The following is an 8,965-nucleotide window of genomic DNA, read 5'->3' on the forward strand; positions in this document are numbered from 1 at the left end:
AAAAAAAGACTCCCGAAGAATGAGTGCACAACTGATAAATAGTCGTTTATAGATATGCAAGTCAGTCATGTGGCTAGCTGCCGGCAGAGACTTCTATTGCACTGCAGTAACGTTGAAGAGCTCTGGCTAGTATTACTTAGCCAGCTAGAAGGATGAAGTAAGAAGCTAAAGTTAAACAAAGCCTACCTCAACAGGAGCAAAAAATACGCTACAAAGTTCTCATAATAACTTTGCGTTACAAATTGTAGGCTACTGAGACAGACGATGTGGCGCTCAGTGGTTGGCACCCACCTATACCTCTATGCCCTTCTCCCAACCTATACCCCCTCCTTCCACTCCTCCTCTGCTGGTCTATTTGTCATCCCCCCCTCCCATTCCGCCATGTGTGCCTGGGTCTTCAGCTTTCCCCATAGGAGAACCCTTTAAAGAACCCTTTTGGGTTCCAGGTAGAACCTTCTGTGGAAAAGGTTCTACATGGAACCCAAAACAGTTCTACCTGGAACCAAAAAGGGTTCTCCTATGGGGAAAGCCAAAGAACCGCTTTGGAACCCTTTTTTCTAAAAGTGTAGCATACTATACTACATACTGTAGTGTCCCTTGATCATGTTTAGTACTTACTATAGAATGTTGTAGTATACTGTAGAATACTATAGTAAATACTACAGTATTATATAAAAAACAGTAGTAAAAACAACAGAAATTTCAGCAAAAACACTATAGTCCACATAAACAAGATTTTTTAAACTATAGTAAATACTACAGTATTTAATTTGCATATACCTTGCCCATTCGCCTCCCCATATCCCAATTTGTGCCACCCGTAAGTGAGAAACCTACATGCCAAGAATAGACCATATATTGTGTTCCTTACCAGTTATAGAAAAGATCAGAACCTCTGAACACTCCATTCAGAACCCAGTCCTACATACCTACAGGTTTTGGAACCCTAGTTCTTTTTGTATTTCTCCAGTTGGTTTCCTCAAGGAGAAAGACCCCGACTTCCATGTCAAAGAAAATCGAATAAAAACACTTTAGTAAATACTACAGTAATGTCCCAAAAACACTACAGTAAATACTACAGTAATGTCCCAAAAACACTACAGTAAATACTACAGTATTTATACTATAGTAAACTGTGGACTTCGCAAAAACACTACAGTAAATACTACAGAAAAGTCTGCAAAAACACTACGGTGAATACTATAGTATACACTATAGTAAACACTATAGTATTTTTTCATGTGGGTATAGCCTTGTGTCTATGATTGACTCTGTCCTACCCCCCTTTCTGTGCCTTCCCATTTCCCTATGCATCCCGATGTGTCCCCCCAACCTAAACCCTTACCCTAAAACATATCTGTATCTTATTCCCAACCGTACCCCCTAAACCTAAACCCTTACCCTAAAACAGATCTGTATCCTATTCCCAACCCTACCCCCAAACCTAAATCCTTACCCTAAAACATAGCTGTATCCTATTCCCAACCCTACCCCCTAAACCTAAACCCTTACCCTAAAACAGATCTGTATCCTATTCCCAACCCTACTCCCTAAACCTAAACCTAAACCCTTACCCTAAACCGGGTCTGTATCCTATACCCAGCCCTACCCCCTAAACCGGGTCTGTATCCTATACCCAGCCCTACCCCCAAACCTAAATCCTTACCCTAAAACATAGCTGTATCCTATTCCCAACCCTACCCCCTAAACCTAAACCCTTACCCTAAAACAGATCTGTATCCTATTCCCAACCCTACTCCCTAAACCTAAACCCTTACCCTAAACCGGGTCTGTATCCTATACCCAGCCCTACCCCCTAAACCTTTACCCTAAAACAGATCTGTATCCTATTCCCAACCCTACCCCCAAACCTAAATCCTTACCCTAAACCGGGTCTGTATCCTATTCCCAACCCTACCCCCAAACCTAAATCCTTACCCTAAAACATAGCTGTATCCTATTCCCAACCCTACCCCCTAAACCTAAACCCTTACCCTAAAACAGATCTGTATCCTATTCCCAACCCTACTCCCTAAACCTAAACCTAAACCCTTACCCTAAACCGGGTCTGTATCCTATACCCAGCCCTACCCCCTAAACCGGGTCTGTATCCTATTCCCAGCCCTACCCCCAAACCTAAATCCTTACCCTAAAACATAGCTGTATCCTATTCCCAACCCTACCCCCTAAACCTAAACCCTTACCCTAAAACAGATCTGTATCCTATTCCCAACCCTACTCCCTAAACCTAAACCCTTACCCTAAACCGGGTCTGTATCCTATACCCAGCCCTACCCCCTAAACCTTTACCCTAAAACAGATCTGTATCCTATTCCCAACCCAACCCTACCCCCTAAACCTAAACCCTTACCCTAAACCGTGTCTGTATCCTATTCCCAACCCTACCCTCTAAACCTAAACCCTTACGCTAAAACAGATCTGTATCCTATTCCCAAACCTACCCCCTAAATCTAAACCCTTACCCTAAAACAGATCTGTATCCTATTCCCAACCCTACCCCCTAAACCTTTACCCTAAACCAGGTTCGAATCCTCTACCCAACCGCTCCCTCCTCTTCTTATCTGTCCTGTTCGCCTTGTCCTTTGTCTTTAAATTGCGCTTTTGATTGATGCACTTGATTTTATGATTTTATGTAGGCCTACTTTAATGTACAATGTCCTTGAGTGTCTTGAAAGGCATCTGCAAAATAAAATGTATTATGATTATTTTATTATTATTAAGGATGGATCAGTGCAGTTTGAGGCTGTTTCACGTCTCTGATCAGAAACTCTCCTCTCTGTCCACCACCCCATTAGTCTCGTAAACCTGACCCTAGGCAAAAATAACATTGATACATTGTCCTCCTGGTCTCTGTCTGAAAGAACCAGCCTGTTCAAATGAGCCCAGCCCAGGCCAACAGTATCAGCACTGGACCATTTAAAAGAGCTGATCAAAGCCCTGTCCCTAATTATCATCCCCAGCCTGACCAGTATAAAAACCCAGTCCTTCCATCCCCGGTCCCTGGTCTGAATCAAAAAGCTATCACCTGTCCTGTAATTAGTTTGCTGTGCATGTTGACTTGCCAGGTTTCCTCCTGACGTGATGCTTGGCATTCAGGCCAAACAGTTCAATCTTGGATTCATCAGACCAGAGAATCTTGTTTCTCAAAGTCTTTAGGTGCCTTTTTAGCAAACTCCAAGCGATCTGTCATGTGCCTTTTAATGAGTGGCTTCTGTCTGGCCACTCTACCATAAAGGCCTGATTGGTAGAGTGCTGGAGAGATGGTTGTCCTTCCGGAAGGTTCTCCCATCTCCACAGAAGAACACTGGAGCTCTGTCAGAGTGACCATCAGGTTCTTGGTCACCTCCCTGACCAAGGCTCTTCTCCCCCGATTGCACAGTTTGGCTGGGTGGCCAGCTCTAGGAGTCTTGGTGGTTCCAAACTTCTTCAATTTAAGGATGATGGAGGCCACTGTGTTATTGGGGACCTTCAATGCTGCAGTCATTTTGGTACCCTTCCCCCAACACAATCATGTCGCAGAGCTCTACAGACAATTCCTTCCACCTCATGGCTACGTTTTTGCTCTGACATGCACTGTCAACTGTGGGACCTTAAATAGACAGGTGTGTGCCTTTCCAAATCAAGTCCAATCAATTGAATTTACCACAGGTGGACCAATGATCTCAAGGATGATCAAGGGAAACAGGATGCACCTGAGATCAATTTGAATCTCTTAGCAAAGGGTCTGAATAGTTACAGTTGAAGTCAGAAGTTTACATACACTTAGGTTGGAGTCATTAAAACTCATTTTTCAACCACTCCACACATTTCTTGTTAACAAACTATAGTTTTGGCAAGTCGGTTAGGACATTTACTTTGTGCATGACATAAGTAATTTTTCCAACAATTGTTTACAGACAGACTATTTCACTTATAATTCACTGTATCACAATTCCAGTGGGTCAGAAGTTTACATACACTAAGTTGACTGTGCCTTTAAACAGCTTGGAAAATTCCAGAAATTTATGTCATGGCTTTAGAAGCTTCTGATAGGCTAATCAAAAGAAATCAGCCAAGACCTCAGAAAAACATTTGTAGACCTCCAGAAGTCTGGTTCATCCTTGGGAGCAATTTCCAAATGCCTGAAGGTACCACGTTCATCTGTACAAACAATAGTACGCAAGTATAAACACCATGGGACCACGCAGCCATCATACCGCTCAGGAAGGCGACGCATTCTGTCTCCTAGAGATGAACGTACTTTGGTGCGAAAAGTGCAAATCAATCCCAGAACAACAGCAAAGGACCTTGTGAAGATGCTGGAGGAAACAGGTACAAAAGTATCTATATCCACAGTAAAACGAGTCCTATATTGACATAACCTGAAAGGCCGCTCAGCAAGGAAGAAGCCACTGCTCCAAACCCGCCATAAAAAATCCAGACTACCGTTTGCAACTGCACATGGGGACAAAGATCGTACTTTTTGGAGAAATGTCCTCTGGTCTGATGAAACAAAAATGGAACTGTTTGGCAATAATGACCATCGTTATGTTTGGAGGAAAAAGGGGGAGGCTTGCAAGCCGAAGAACACCATCCCAACCATGAAGCACAGGGGTGGCAGCATCATATTGTGGGGGTGATTTTGCTGCAGGAGGGACTGGTGCAGTTCACAAAATAGATGGCATCATGAGGGAGGAAAATTATGTGGATATATTGAAGCAACATCTCAAGACATCAGTCAGGAAGTTAAAGCTTGGTCACAAATGGGTCTTCCAAATGGACAATGACCCCAAGCATACTTCCAAAGTTGTGTCAAAATGGCTTAAGGACAACAAAGTCAAGGTATTGGAGTGGCCAACACAAAGCCCTGACCTCAATCCCATAGAAAATTTGTGGGCAGACCTGAAAAAGCGTGTGCGAGCAAGGAGGCCTACAAACCTGACTCAGTTATACCAGCTCTGTTAGGAGGAATGGGCCAAAATTCACCAAACTTATTGTGGGAAACTTGTGGAAGGCTACCCGAAACCCAACCCAAGTTAAACAATTTAAAGACAATGCTACCAAATACTAATTGAGTGTATGTAAACTTCTGATCCACTGGGGATAAAATCAAATCAAATCAAATTTTATTTGTCACATACACATGGTTAGCAGATGTTAATGCGAATGTAGCGAAATGCTTGTGCTTCTAGTTCCGACCATGCAGTAATATCTAACAAGTAATCTAACAATTTCACAACAACTACATTATACACACAAGTGTAAAGGAATTAACAAAAATATGTACATAAAATTATATGAATGAGCGATGGCCGAACGGCATAGGCAAGATGCAGTAGATGGTATAGAGTACAGTATTTACATATGAGATGAGTAATGTAGGGTATGTAAACATTATATAAAGTGGCATTGTTTAAAGTGGCTAGTGATACATTTATTACATACATTTTTCATTATTAAAGTGGCTAGAGATGAATCAGTATGTTGGCAGCAGCCACTCAATGTTAGTGATGGCTGTTTAACAGTCTGATGGCCTTGAGATAGAAGCTGTTTTTCAGTCTCTCGATCCCCGCTTTGATGCACCTGTACTGACCTCACCTTCTGGATGATAGCGGGGTGAACAGGCAGTGGCTCGGGTGGTTGTTTTCCTTGATGATCTTTTTGGCCTTCCTGTGACATCGGGTGGTGTAGGTGTCCTGGAGGGCAGGTAGTTTGCCCCCGGTGATGCGTTGTGCAGACCTCACTACCCTCTGGAGAGCCTTACGGTTGTGGGCGGAGCAGTTGCCGTACCAGGCGGTGATGCAGCCCGACAGGATGCTCTCGATTGTGCATCTGTAAAAGTTTGTGAGTGTTTTTGGTGACAAGCCGAATTTCTTCAGCTTCCTGAGGTTGAAGAGGCGCTGCTGCGCCTTCTTCACCACGCTGTCTGTGTGGGTGGACCATTTCAGTTTGTCCGTGATGTGTACGCCGAGGAACTTAAAACCTTCCACCTTCTCTACTACTGTCCCGTCGATGTGGAAAGGTGGCTGCGCCTTCTGCTGTTTCCTGAAGTCCACGATCATCTCCTTTGTTTTGTTGACATTGAGTGTGAGGTTATTTTCCTGACACCACACTCCGAGGGCCCTCACCTCCTCCCTGTAGGCCGTCTCGTCATTGTTGGTAATCAAGCCTAACACTGTAGTGTCATCTGCAATCTTGACGATTGAGTTGGAGGCGTGCATGGCCACGCAGTCATGGGTGAACAGGGAGTACAGGAGAGGGCTGAGAACGCCCTTGTGGGGCCCCAGTGTTGAGGATCAGCGGGGTGGAGATGTTGTTACCTACCCTCACCACCTGGGGGCGGCCCGTCAGGAAGTCCAGGACCCAGTTGCACAGGGCGGGGTCGAGACCCAGGGTCTCGAGCTTAATGACGAGTTTGGAGGGTACTATGGTGTTAAATGCTGAGCTGTAGTCGATGAACAGCATTCTTACATAGGTATTCCTCTTGTCCAGATGGGTTAGGGCAGTGTTTAGTGTGATTGCGATTGCGTTGTCTGTGGACCTATTGGGGTGGTAAGCAAATTGGAGTGGGTCTAGGGTGTCAGGTAGGGTGGAGGTGATATGGTCCTTGACTAGTCTCTCAAAGCACTTCATGATGACGGAAGTGAGTGCTACGGGGCGATAGTCTTTTAGCTCAGTTGCCTTCGCTTTCTTGAGAAGAGGAACAATGGTGGCCCTCTTGATGCATGTGGGAACAGCAGACTGGGATAAGGATTGATTGAATATGTCCGTAAACACACCAGCCAGCTGGTCTGCGCATGCTCTGAGGACGCGGCTGGGGATGCCGTCTGGGCCGGCAGCCTTGCGAGGGTTAACACGTTTAAATGTTTTACTCACATTGGCGGAGAGCCCGCGGGTTTTGGTAGCGGGCCATGTCAGTGGCACTGTGTTGTCCTCAAAGCGAGCAAAGAAGTTGTTTAGTTTGTCTGGGAGCAAGACATCGTGGTCCGCGACGGGGCTGGTTTTCCTTTTGTAGTCCGTGATTGACTGTAGACCCTGCCACATACCTCTCGTGCCTGAGCCGTTGAATTACGACTCTACTTTGTCTATACTGATGCTTAGCTTGTTTGATTGCCTTGCGGAGGGAATAGCTACACTGTTTGTATTCGGTCATGTTTCCGGTCACCTTGCCCTGATTAAAAGCAGTGGTTCGCGCTTTCAGTTTTTGCATGAATGCTGCCATCAATCCAATAGACGCTGTGGGTACAACATCACCGATGCACTTGCTAATAAACTCTCTCACCGAATCAGCGTATTCATCAATGTTATTGTCCGACGCTATGCGGAACATATCCCAGTCCACGTGATCGAAGCAATCTTGAAGCGTGGAATCCGATTGTTCGGACCAGCGTTGAACAGACCTGAGCATGGTCGCTTCCTGTTTTAGTTTCTGTCTATAGGCTGGGAGCAACAAAATGGAGTCGTGGTCAGATTTTCCGAAAGAAGGGCGGGGGAGGGCTTTATATGCGTCACGTAAGTTGGAATAACAATGATCCAGGGTTTTGCCAGCCTGGGTCGCACATTCGATATGCTGATAAAATGATAAAATTTAGGGAGCCTTGTTTTCAGATTAGCCTTGTTAAAATCCCCTGCTACAATAAATGCAGCCTCAGGATATGTGGTTTCCAGTTTACATAGAGTCAAATAAAGTTATTTCAGGGCCGTCGATGTGTCTGATTGGGGCGGGATATACACGACTGTGATTACGATCGAAGAGAATTCTCTTGGCAGATAATGCGGTCGCATTTGATTGTAAGGAATTCTAGGTCAGGTGAACAAAAGGACTTGAGTTCCTGTATGTTTTTATGATCACACCACATCTCGTTAATCATAAGGCATACACCCCCGGCCTTCTTCTTACCAGAGACATGTTTGTTTCTGTCGGCGCAATGCGTGAAGAAGCCGGGTGGCTGTACCGACTCTGATGACGTATCCCGAGTGAGCCATGTTTCCGTGAAACAAAGAACGTTACAATCTCTGATGTCTCTCTGGAAGGGAACCCTTGCTCGAATTTTGTCTACCTTGTTGTAAAGAGACTGGACATTGGCGAGTAGTATGCTCGGGAGCGGTGCGCGATGAGCCCGTCTACGGAGCCTGACCAGAAGACCGCTCCCTCTGCCCCTTCTGCGGCGCCGTTGTTTTGGGTCGACGGCTGGGATCTGATCCATTGTCCTGGGTGGTGGACCAAACAGAGGATCCGCTTCGGGAAAGTCGTATTCCTGGTCGTAATGTTGGTGAGTTGACGTTGCTCTTATATCCAATAGTTCCTCCCGACTGTATGTAATAAAACGTAATATTTCCTGAGGTAGCAATGTAAGAAATAACACATAAAAAAACAAAATACTACATAGTTTCCTAGGAACGCGAAGCGAGGCGGCCATCTCTGTCGGCGCCAGCCATCTCCGCCGGCCATGTGATGAAAGAAATAAAAGCTGAAATAAATCATTCTCTACTATTATTTCGACATTTCACATTCTTAAAATAAAGTGGTGATCCTAATTGACCTAAGACAGGGACTTTTTACTAGGATTAAATGTCAGGAATTGTGAAAAACTGAGTTTAAATGTATTTGGCTAAGGTGTATGTAAACTTCCGACTTCAACTGTATGTAGTGATGATACTATTGACATATGTAGTGATGATACTATTGATATATGTAGTGATGATACTATTAACATATGTAGTGATGATACTATTAACATATGTAGTGATGATACTATTGATATATGTAGTGATGATACTATTGACATATGTAGTAATGATACTATGAACATATGTAGTGATGATACTATTGACATATGTAGTGATGATACTATTAACATATGTAGTGATGATACTATTGACATATGTAGTGATGATACTATTGACATATGTAGTGATGATACTATTGACATATGTAGTGATGATACTATTGACATATGTAGTG

Source organism: Salvelinus namaycush, chromosome 13 (assembly GCF_016432855.1).
Source record: "Salvelinus namaycush isolate Seneca chromosome 13, SaNama_1.0, whole genome shotgun sequence".
In the NCBI taxonomy this organism is placed as follows: Eukaryota; Metazoa; Chordata; class Actinopteri; order Salmoniformes; family Salmonidae; genus Salvelinus; species Salvelinus namaycush.